This window comes from Phascolarctos cinereus, unplaced genomic scaffold (genome assembly GCF_003287225.1).
Source record: "Phascolarctos cinereus isolate Bilbo 61053 unplaced genomic scaffold, phaCin_HiC Scaffold_1;HRSCAF=81, whole genome shotgun sequence".
Classification (NCBI taxonomy): Eukaryota; Metazoa; Chordata; class Mammalia; order Diprotodontia; family Phascolarctidae; genus Phascolarctos; species Phascolarctos cinereus.
Window position 1 is genome coordinate 115589625 of NW_027555514.1, and position 10675 is coordinate 115600299.

At 39.0% G+C, this 10675-nt stretch overlaps 1 long non-coding RNA gene across 1 annotated transcript in view; it reads left to right on the plus strand.

Moving 5' to 3' along the window:
• Positions 1-10675, plus strand: part of LOC110219236 (uncharacterized) — a 31409-nt gene that overhangs the window by 16182 nt on the left and 4552 nt on the right. Inside the window, exon 2 of the long non-coding RNA XR_002327553.2 lies at positions 1-61. This is a non-coding gene — a long non-coding RNA (uncharacterized LOC110219236). The remainder of the gene's footprint in view (positions 62-10675) is intronic.

Sequence of the window (10675 nt, forward strand, 5' to 3'; positions counted from 1 at the left end):
GGTTTGCTCATCAAGGCCCAAGAAAGTCTGTCAGCTCACAATGGATGACATCACTGAGATAGTAAGTGTAGTGTATGGGGAAAGAGTATTGATGGATTTGGAGTCAAAAGACCTGGGTTCAAGTCCAGATCTGTGGATCTGTCTGGGCTGTGTGACCGTGGGCAATTCACTTAACTTCTCTGAACCTCAGTTTCTTCACCTGTAAAATGAGACTTAGAATATTCACATTAACAACCTCAAAGAGTAACAAATATAATATTTTGTAAACATTAAAATCCCATGTAAACATGAGCTAATATGATAACTAAAAACCTTGATGCTTTAATAGGAGAGATAAATAAAGAAGGAGGTTCTTTCTTTCTTCCCTATATAATATTTTCTAATCTATCTGAATTCTAAATATCCTAGACTTTCTATGGATGTGGGCAGAATTATCCTCCCTCCAGAGGATTCTGTGGACAGTATAGTGAGTCACTGTGAAGCACTGCAAGACAAAACCCACCATGTCACTGAGGCAGGGACAGATCACTAGACTTGAGTAGTGAGTGCAGAATTTATTGGTCACCCCTACCCTGACTACAGCTGGGAAAAGTGGCCCTCAATATGCCCTCCAGCCCACAAAAGCAATATCATCTTAGCTAGGATCCTCCAAAATAAAAACAGAAACAAAGATTATAATTCATCTCCAGCCTTTCCCTTCCTTATGATATATATGCACACTGGCATAATTTCATCCCTCAGATCTCCGTGCCTGAAAACTCCATACATGTTGATGTTTGGACAAAAACCTCAGCTGTCCATTGACCTATACGTTGGCATATCAGAAGGAAGGTAAGATTTTGAGATCCATGAGCAGCACGTCACCTAAACTAGGAACCCAACAGAGAGAGAGGGCTACCACTGGGCCACGGTCTCAGCCCAGAAGAGCACAGAATGGGACTGGTCGCAGCATGATGTGTGGTTCACTATCAGGAACTCCAGCCAGGGAATGAAGTCCAACTAGGAAAGCCTGGTGTCACTAGAAAACACAGGGTAGCAAACAAGCAGAGAGGTCATGCCATGCCAAGGTGCTGATAGACTATATCGGAGAAAAGCTGCAGTTTGCCTTTCTGTAAGCAAGACCATATAAAAACCATGCATTGCCACAACGCATTGCCTGTAGGAGAGCTAGTAGGGCCCCTGTGGCAAGCAGTAGGGTATGTCCGCATGTCCCACAAAGGTCCCATTCTTCTGCTTCGGAGGAGAACTCATATAGAGATAATCCAGGTCAGGATTCTGATGAACCAAGACAAGAACCACAGAAAGGTTTGGGTGTTTTTCTTAAGTTACATTAGGAGAAAAGCATCACAAAAGAAGAGATAGGATCTTTCCTTAGGGCGAATAGGATGGTGATACCAGCAAATAGAAAGCACAGCTGCTCACTTCTCATTTTGTTTCTGTTTTCTCTGCAAAGAAGAATGATCTTTACACTGGAAATAACAGAAAAAATGACTGACTGAGGTACCTAACTAGATAGTAAAAGTGCACCTAATTGCCTTTGATGAATTTAAGTCACTTGGGCCAGAGGAACTACATCCTTGGGTCCTGAAAGAACTGGCAAGTGTGATTATTGTCAATGTCATCAGTGGAATTGGAAAGATCACAGAAAACAGGAAAGGGTCCACAAAATTGGAGAAGGGTTAATTTTGCAAAAAGGAAAGAGAATCCAGAAACTCTAAGGCAGTGAATTTAATTGAGATTCTTAGGAAAATTCAAGAAAAGATCATCTGCTGCTCTGCTCTGTTTGAATTCTAAGGGAGACGATACCCTCCCGAAATAAGCTGATCACCTGAAATCTCATCATCAAGATGTTAAATGCAGCTTTGGATACTCAATGCCTTCCCAAAGCCTTCAGCCTCCTCTCCTCTCCCCTTTATAGAGGGCTTGGCCTGGACTCTCCAGCTAACTACATTTCCGTCTACAAATTTGCTCGGTTTGAACTCCAAGGAACATGGTGCCCCCATCCCAAGTACCCCCTGGTGGTCCACCTTTCCCTCCTTTCTCCAGTTTCCTTTTATGTGTTATCTTCCTCCATTAGATTATGAACTCCTGAGGGCAAGCACTGCCTTTCTTTTCCTTATTTGTATCCCTAGGCCTTAACACAGTCTCTGGCACATAGTGGGCTCTTAAATGTTTATTGAATTGAATTGATTGATAAACAGCTAGAAAGGGAAACAGGGATTGCAAAGAGCCAGTGTGGCAAGCTGGTCATGATAGACCAAACTCATTTCCATTTTTTTGGACAAGATTATTAAAGTAGTAGATGAGGGGAATACTGTGGCTATAGTTTACCTAGATTTTAGCAAAGCATCTCATACTACTCTTGTGGAGAAGATGGAGAGGTATGGATTAGATAATAATATGATCCAATAGATTCAGAAGTGATTGAATGGCTGGACTCAAAGATTGATTGCTGGCACTTCGATGTCAACATGGCAGGAGGTCCCTTCGGGAGTACATTGGGGACTCTGTGTTTGGCCTTTTATTATTCAGTAGTGTTATCAATGGTTTGGTAAAGACATAAATGGTATGGATGCTCATCACATTTGAAAATGATGCAAATCTGAGAGAGATAGTGTCAGGGTGTGTGTATCAGAGTCCGGTTCCAAAAAGATTTTGAAAGGCTAGAGTGCTAGGCTGAATCTAATAAGAGAAAATGAAGCAGGGATAAATGTAAAATCTTGTGCTTAGGTACAAAAAATCAGCTTTGTAAATAGTTATCTCTTCCATGTAGTGGGGGTTAAGGATGCAGTGCCCTTGTGAGCTGGAAAATTCATGTAAAGTTTTTTGGTCCTCCCTTCGTACCAGAAAAGAAGTCTGAATTACTGTACTATTAAAAGTTAAAACATGTCGATGTTATACAATGTTATACATTTCTGAGTTTCTAAACTTTTTCTGTGTTGTCTGCTGGCCTTCACCAAAACTCCCCCCAAAATTCCCATTAAGTTCTTATGCCGACCCCATGATACATTGAAACTGTGACGGGGAAAGTTGTGATGTGGAAGGGCTAAGAAGAGGAAAGCATGGAGAAAATAGCAGTTGTTCTGAAAATAATGTGGGGGATTTTAGTGTGAGTTAGCACATGAATCAGCAATGTGATATGGCAGCCAGGAAAGCTAATGTAATTCTTGGGTTACTGTATGAGTGGTCATATCTTCCAGGAGTAGAGAGGTTGTAATCCTACCCTCACCAAACCTCATCTGGAATATTGTGTTCAGTCCTGGGCACCAGAGCTTAAGAAGGACACTGATAAACTGGAGATTGCTCAGAGGAGAGCAGTGAAGATAGTGATAGTTCTTGAGAGTCCATAGTAAATTATCCATTGGAAGAACTGGGGAATTTTTAGCCTAGAGAAGACTCAGGGAGCACATGATAATTGTCTTCAAGTTTCTGAAGGGCTGTCATATTGAAGATAGATCATATTTGTCCTATTTGGTCCTGGAAAGCAGAACCAACAGTCATGAGTGAAAATTGCAAAGAAGCAAATTTAGAGTTGATGTCAGGAAAAATTTCCTAACAATTAGAGATGTCCCAAAGTGGAACAGGTTGTTTCAGGGTGGAGGGTTCCCCTTTCCTTGGAGTCTTTAAGCAGAGGCTGAACAATTGCTTCTTGGGCGTGGTATAACGGAGATTTCTTTCACGTACAGTTTGGACAAGATGCCCACTGAGGTCCTTCCTGGCTCTTCAGTTCTGTGAAGAAGAAACTGGGCTTAAGTATTTTTACCATTTGAAAATGTGGCAGGCTATCAGAGTGGTCTCAATCTGTAGGAGACCCCAGCCTGAGCAAGAGAGATATTAAATTCATCCTCTTCACTAACAGAGACCTCAAGAGGACAAACTTCCCTTTGGCACTTAATCCCTTTGAGATGGTGAGCAGCTCCAATCATCTTCAGTCATCCAGACAAAGAATTTTGGTTTCAGATTTATCTGTACCAATCCTGGCATCATCTCTTCTTCTAGAGTGAATGTCCAGGTACTTGCTTCTCAGAACAACAAGGTAGATAACTACCCTATTCCAGTGAGGAAGGAGGAAAAAACCACATTTATTGTTTTGTTGAGGCTCGGGGTCACCCAGGTAGGAAGTGTCTGAAGTCAAATTTGAACTCGGGCCTTCCTGACTTGAGGGTCAGTGCTTGATCCACTATGCCACCTTGCATCAGCCAGAGGCATGTTTCCCAATATAGTCACAATGGTTTTCAAGCCTAAGGTTTGCCTTCCCCCTTGTCCCAGGGAGCTCTTAAAAACAGACAAGCTAAACAGGGTTTCTAAAACTTCTCACACACTTCTGCTTGTCCTATGCACTATTCTAGAGAGTCGTTTCTGGGAAAACTCAAGTAGATTTCAATAAAAAATCCAGCCCAAGGTGAAGCTCCAGCGAATCCCACTTCTTGACCACGTCTCTCACAAATGTGTCCTCCCATGACTTTGCTTTAAAGTCTGTATTCCTCAGCAAAGACTCCACCAGCTCCATATTGGCCACCCAGCTCTAGGGGCTGGCTGATTGGCAAGCCCCTGGTGACTCTATTAACAATTTATTAAGTATTTATAAGTGTTATTATTAATAGTAATATATAGCTAGCACTTAGACAGCACTTTAAGGTTTGCAAAGTGCTTTACATATCTTATCTCATCTGAGCCTCAAAACAGCTAGAGGAGGTAGGTACTATGTTATTATTCTCATTTTATAGACGAGGAAACGGAGGCATACAAAGGTTAAGTGACTTGCCCAGGGTCACACAGCTTGTGTGTGTCTGAGGCAGGATTCAAACTCAGATCTTCTTGACCCCAAGTACTCTATACACGGTACCACCTAACTACTCCATATTATCTGTAAGACATTGTGTGAGCTACCGAGAGGTCAGGAACTCATAACCTTTTGGGTTGTGGGCCCCTTTGGCATTCTGGTGAAACCTACGGACCCTTTTTCAGAATCATATTTTAAACACATAAAATAAAATTAATAAGATTACAAAGAAAACCAATTATATTGAAATAGTTATCAAAATATTTCTTTTAAAAAGTTCACAGAAAGAACTGATGGCGTCTGAATACAGATTGAAGCATACTATTCTCGCCTTTTTGGGTTTTATTCATGTTTTTCTTTCCTTTTGTTCTGTTTCTTTCACAATATGACTAATGTGGAAATAAGTTTTACATGATTGCACATGTATAACCTATATCAATGTTTACTTCTCAGTGAAGAGGGACGGGAGGCAGTGAGGAAGAAAAATTTGGGACTCAAAATCTTTCAAAAAATAAATGTTGAAAATTTTATTTACATGTAATTGGAAAAATAAAATACTATTAAATAAAAAAATAAAAAATTTGTAGACCCTTGGTTAAGAATCCATGCTATTATTATATATTTAAAAAGAAAAGCAAGTTGTACATAACAGAAACAAGTGATGTCATATACAATCCCTTTTTCCTGTTCTACTATGAATATGCAAATGCTCATCCTACTGGCTAAGATCAGAGTAAAAATAAAAAAATAATGCAATAAAAGGAAACTAGGTGCACAGCAAAAAAAAAAATGTTTTCAAGATGACATGTCTAAAGGCAATTTCCCTGTCATACCTCTCTTGGCTATAATCCTTCCACAGCCTTTTAGAGGCAATCTACTTCACCATCACTGTCCAAGGTTCTCCAGGCAGACTGAGCACATCTATTTATCAGACTCCTCAAAGAGATGGGAAACTGGGACCCAAAGAGGTTAAGTGATAAGTGCATAATATATCAATGATATAAGGTATGAAGGACAAAAGGTCATTTATGACTAGGTTGAATCAGGGAGGGCTTCATGGAGGAAATGGTATTTGAGTTGCATGTTAAAGAATGAGGAAGAAGAAATGAGAGGTCTGTGCAGAAGTGAAGGGAGGGAGAGGAGGAAAGGCATTCCAGACAAAGAAAAAAGCATGAGTAAGAGCAGAGGCGGAAAACCACAGGGTGTTTACAGACAACATAGAATAATTCTGCTTGGCTCAAGAACACACGTAATGGCAACAAAGGAACTTGTTTCCCATAATGCCATGGGCTAAGCCTCATGACAAAAGAGAGTAAATGAGTTTGACCAGAGCTAGGAATAATCAAAGTTCTGATATTCCTAGAGGAGACTCTGAGTGGGGGCATGAGCTTAAAAGTATAAATTATTGAGAAGCTTCCAAGATATAGATTTGGATCCTCATGAGTCCAGAACTTTGGTGATGGACATGGGAGAGCCTCAACCTTTTGATGGCCCTGTAGGTCAGAATGACCATATAAATGCCTATAGAAGGTAGTGTTCACAAGAGGGTGGAGCTGGGTGGGTAGGTGTGTTCTTTGCTGAGTTCCTGCTCTCTGTTGTCATCTGGTAGTCTCCTAGTTCCTAAACTCTATAGAGTAGGAACCTATTCAACTTTGAGCTCATTGTCCCAAGGCTCTTTTGTGATTTAGAACCCTGCCTGACACACCCAGACTGGCTTGGAGGAATTCTTGAGCTTTTTTTTTAAATTACTTTTAATTTTTTTAATCAACAAAAATTATCTTCTCTCTCTCCTATCTCATCCTTCCATCACTGCCCAATTAAAAAAACCAACAAACTGTGTTATAAACATGTATAGTCAAGCAAAACAATTTTCTGTGTTGGTCACGTCCAAAAAAATATATCTCATTCAGCACTCTGAGTCTTTCATCTTTCTATAATGAGGTGGGTATGATGCACATACACACACAATTGGGAGGGAAATACATTTCACTAGTCATCTAGAATCATGGTTGGTCATTATGCTGATCAAAGTCTTTTGAAATTGTCTTTACTTCTTAATAGTTTGAGTTATCTCACAGTGGAATGGGTTGCCTCAGTACGGGGATTCCTCTCACTGGAAGTCTTTGAGAAAAGAGTCACTGATTTTTTTCTTGGGTCTCCCAATGAAGATTTAGGCTAGTTTGTTCCTTAGATCTATTTGGAAGGATTTGAGGAGGAGGTGGGAGCCCACTGTAATTCTTCCTGCTGTTCTGCCATCTTGGCTCCCTGGCTGGCTTTAGAACTTCAAAATCTGTCTTTTAAACTATTTTCCCCGATTGTCATTTTCAGGCCATTTTTGGTCCAAATTGAGTTATGGATAAGAATTTCCTTTTGACTTCCATTATGCCCCTGGTCCACCTTGCTTAGAAGCAAGATTGAAAAGGGCCAAATGGAGTTGGCAACATTTGTCCTATTTCTTTTCAGCAACCAAATGACTGTAGTCTCAACATATTTAATAACATTAATTAGTCTGTTCTATGCTTTGTAAGTTTATTCATAGACTCAAAGAATTGGAAGGGATCTCAGAGGGCATTTAGTCTAACTTAATAATGCCCTTAGCAATACATTCCACAAATTGTCTTTACAATACTGTTGTTATTGTATAAATTGTTCATTTCACATTGTATCACACAAGTCTTCAGAGGTTTCTCTGAAACCATTCCCTTCACTATTTCTTATAGCATAATAGTATTCAATCATATTATATAATTGTAACTTGTTCAGCCAATCCCCAGTTGATGAGCACCCTTCTCACTTTCAATTCATTGTCACTGCAAAAAGAATTATGAATATTTTGTATATCTTTAGAACTATTAAGAAGTTTTTCCTTATATCAAGTTACTTCTAGTATTTCCCTTGTTGTCAGATAGAACACATCTAAAATCTCTTCGTCATGACAACCCTTTGATCATCCCTAAAGCTTCTCTTCTCCAGACTATATACCTCCAATCCCTTTAACTGATCCTGATAGAGGGATCTTAAGTTCTTTCATCATCCTGGTAGCTCTCTTCTGTATGCTCTCCAACCTATTAATATCTTTCATTAGCTGATGACATAGTGGATAGAGTGCTGGGTCTGGAATCAGAAAGACCTGAGTTCACATCTGGCCTTAGACAGATTCTCTCCAATCTTGTACTTGTGAAATTAGCTCTGAAAAGCAAAATATCCACACCTAAGAATTTGCCTTTGTCCCTATATAATTTAATTTTATTAGATTTGGCTCCATGTTCTAATCTTCGAAGATCCTTTTGGATCTGAATCCCGTCATCCAAAGCACTCGATAAATTTGGTAAATTTGATAAGTACACCATCTGTGCCTTCATTAAAGTAATTTGTAAAATTGACAAACAGCACAGATACTAATTGTGTGACTCTGGAACTTAACATCTGTTTGCCTCAGTTTCCTCAATTGTAAAGTGGGGATGATAATAATAGCACCTACCTCCCAGAGTTGTTGAGAGGATCAAATGAGATCTTTGTAAAAGTGCTTAGTATAGTGTCTGACACATAGTTCAGTTGTTTTTCAGTCATGTCCAACTCTTCATGACCCCACTTAGGATTTTCTTGGCAAAGATACTGAAGCGGTTTTCCTTCTCCAGCCCATTTTACAGATGAGGAATTGAGGCTAACAGGGTTAAGTGACTTGCCTAAGGTCATACAGTTAGTAAGTGTCTGAAGCCAGATTTGAACTCAAGGAGGTGAGTCTTCCTGACTCCAAGTCCAGTGCTCTATCCACTTTGCCACCTAGCTATCCCTGACACATAGTAGGTGCTCACTGAAGGCTTATTTTCTTCCTTTCCCCCTTTTTAAAAATGGGGCTCAGAATACAATACTCCAGATATGTCCTCACCAGCACAAGGAATCAAAGGGATTGTCATTTGCCTTGTCCTGGATACTCTGCAGTTCTTAATGCAACCTAAGATCATTAGCTTTGTTAGCTAGCATGTTATTTGGTTCCCTCAGATTGACTCATACCCACGAAAATTTTCAGATCTTTTTTTAGACCAGCTGTTGTCTAGCCATTCTCCCCGACCTTGTACTTGTGAAGTGGACTCTTAAAAGAAAAAATGCCAAGTGTAAGATTTTGCATTCGTCCCTATGTAATTTGGTCTTTTTAGATTTGGCTCAATGTTTTAATCTGTGAAGATCGTTATGGATCTGGGCTCAATCATCCAATGTATTTGATAAATTTGGAAAATTTGATAAGCATGTATCTGTGCCTTTATACAAGTCATTTGTAAAATTGACAAATTAGCCCATACCATTGGGAATGGCTATACAGATTATGGTATGTGAATGCAATGGAATATTATTATTCCACAAAACTATAGACAACTATGTGAAAGAATGCTCTGAATCATTAGTAGTAAGAGAAATGCAAATCAAAACAAACCTGAGGTTCCACTTCATCCTATGCAAATTAGCAAAGTTGACAAAAGATGGAAATATTTTATATTGGGAAGGATTTGTTGGAAGATATGCACACTTGTGCATTGTTGATGGAGGTGTAAATAGCATATCCATTTTGGAAAGCAATTTGGAACTATGCAAATAAGGTGACTAAAGTGTCTCTGCCCTTTGACCCAAAGATTTTATTACTAGACTTATACCCCAAGAAGGTCACTAGTAAAAAGAAAGTTGCTACATACACCAGAATTTTTATTGCAGTTTTTTTGTGTTAGTAAAGAATGGGAAACAACATACATGCCCATTGATTGGGGGAATGGCTAAGCAAATTGTGATACATAAATATGAAGTGATATTACTGGGCTGTAAAGAAGGATGAATATGACAAATACAAAGCATGGAAAGTTCTGTATTAGCTGATGCAGAATGAAGTCAACAGAGCCAAGAAAACAAAACATGCAATGACTACAACAGTGTAAATAGAAAGGCCAACCACAAAAAAAAAAAAATCAAAAGTCAGTGCTGCGAAATGATAATAAACAAGCATAGCTCAAAAGAAGAGACAGGAGAAAATACTGCCATCCCCCATCTTTGCATAGGTGAGAGGTCTGCAAATATACATATGTGCACATATTTCCAGACAATGTATTGATCAGTTATATTGATCATTTTCTTCTTCTTTTTCTTCTTGTGGTCTTAGAAAATACTATTTGTTATATGGGATGGTTGTCTGGATGGGAGAGGGATGCTGGGGGGGGTGGGATATAAAACTTACTTTTAGTTTTATTATTATTTTAAAGCTTTATTATTTCTTTTTTCATTTTTAATGTTTTCTCATCATACATAAAAATAGTATTTAGCATTTTAAAAAAAGTTTTGGGTTCCAAATTCTATCTCTTCCTCCCTCCCCTCCTCCCTCCCTGAGATGGTAAACAATCTGATATAGATTATACATAATGTAAAACATTTCCATATTAGTCATTTTGTGGAAGAAAACAAGAGAGAGAGAGAGAGAGAGAGAGAGAGAGAGAGAGAGAGAGAGAGAGAGAGAGAGAGAGAGAGAGAGAGAAAGGAAGGAAGGAATAAAGAAAGAAGGAAAGAAAGAGAAAAATAGTATGCTTTAGTCTGCATTCAGACTCCATCAGTTCTTTCTCTGGAAGTGCATAGCATTTTTTCATCATGATTCCTTTGGAATTGTCTTGGATCATTGTATTGCTGAGAACAGCTAAGTTATTCATATTTCTTCATTGTACAATATTGCTTTTACTGTGTACAATGTTCTCCTGGTTCTGCTCACTTCATTCTGTATCAGTTCATGTAAGTTTTTCTAGGTTTTTCTGAAATCATCCTGCTCATCATTTCTTATAGCACAATAGTATTCCATTACATTCATATACCACAACTTGTTCAACCATTCTCCAATTGATGGGTATCCCCTCAATTTCC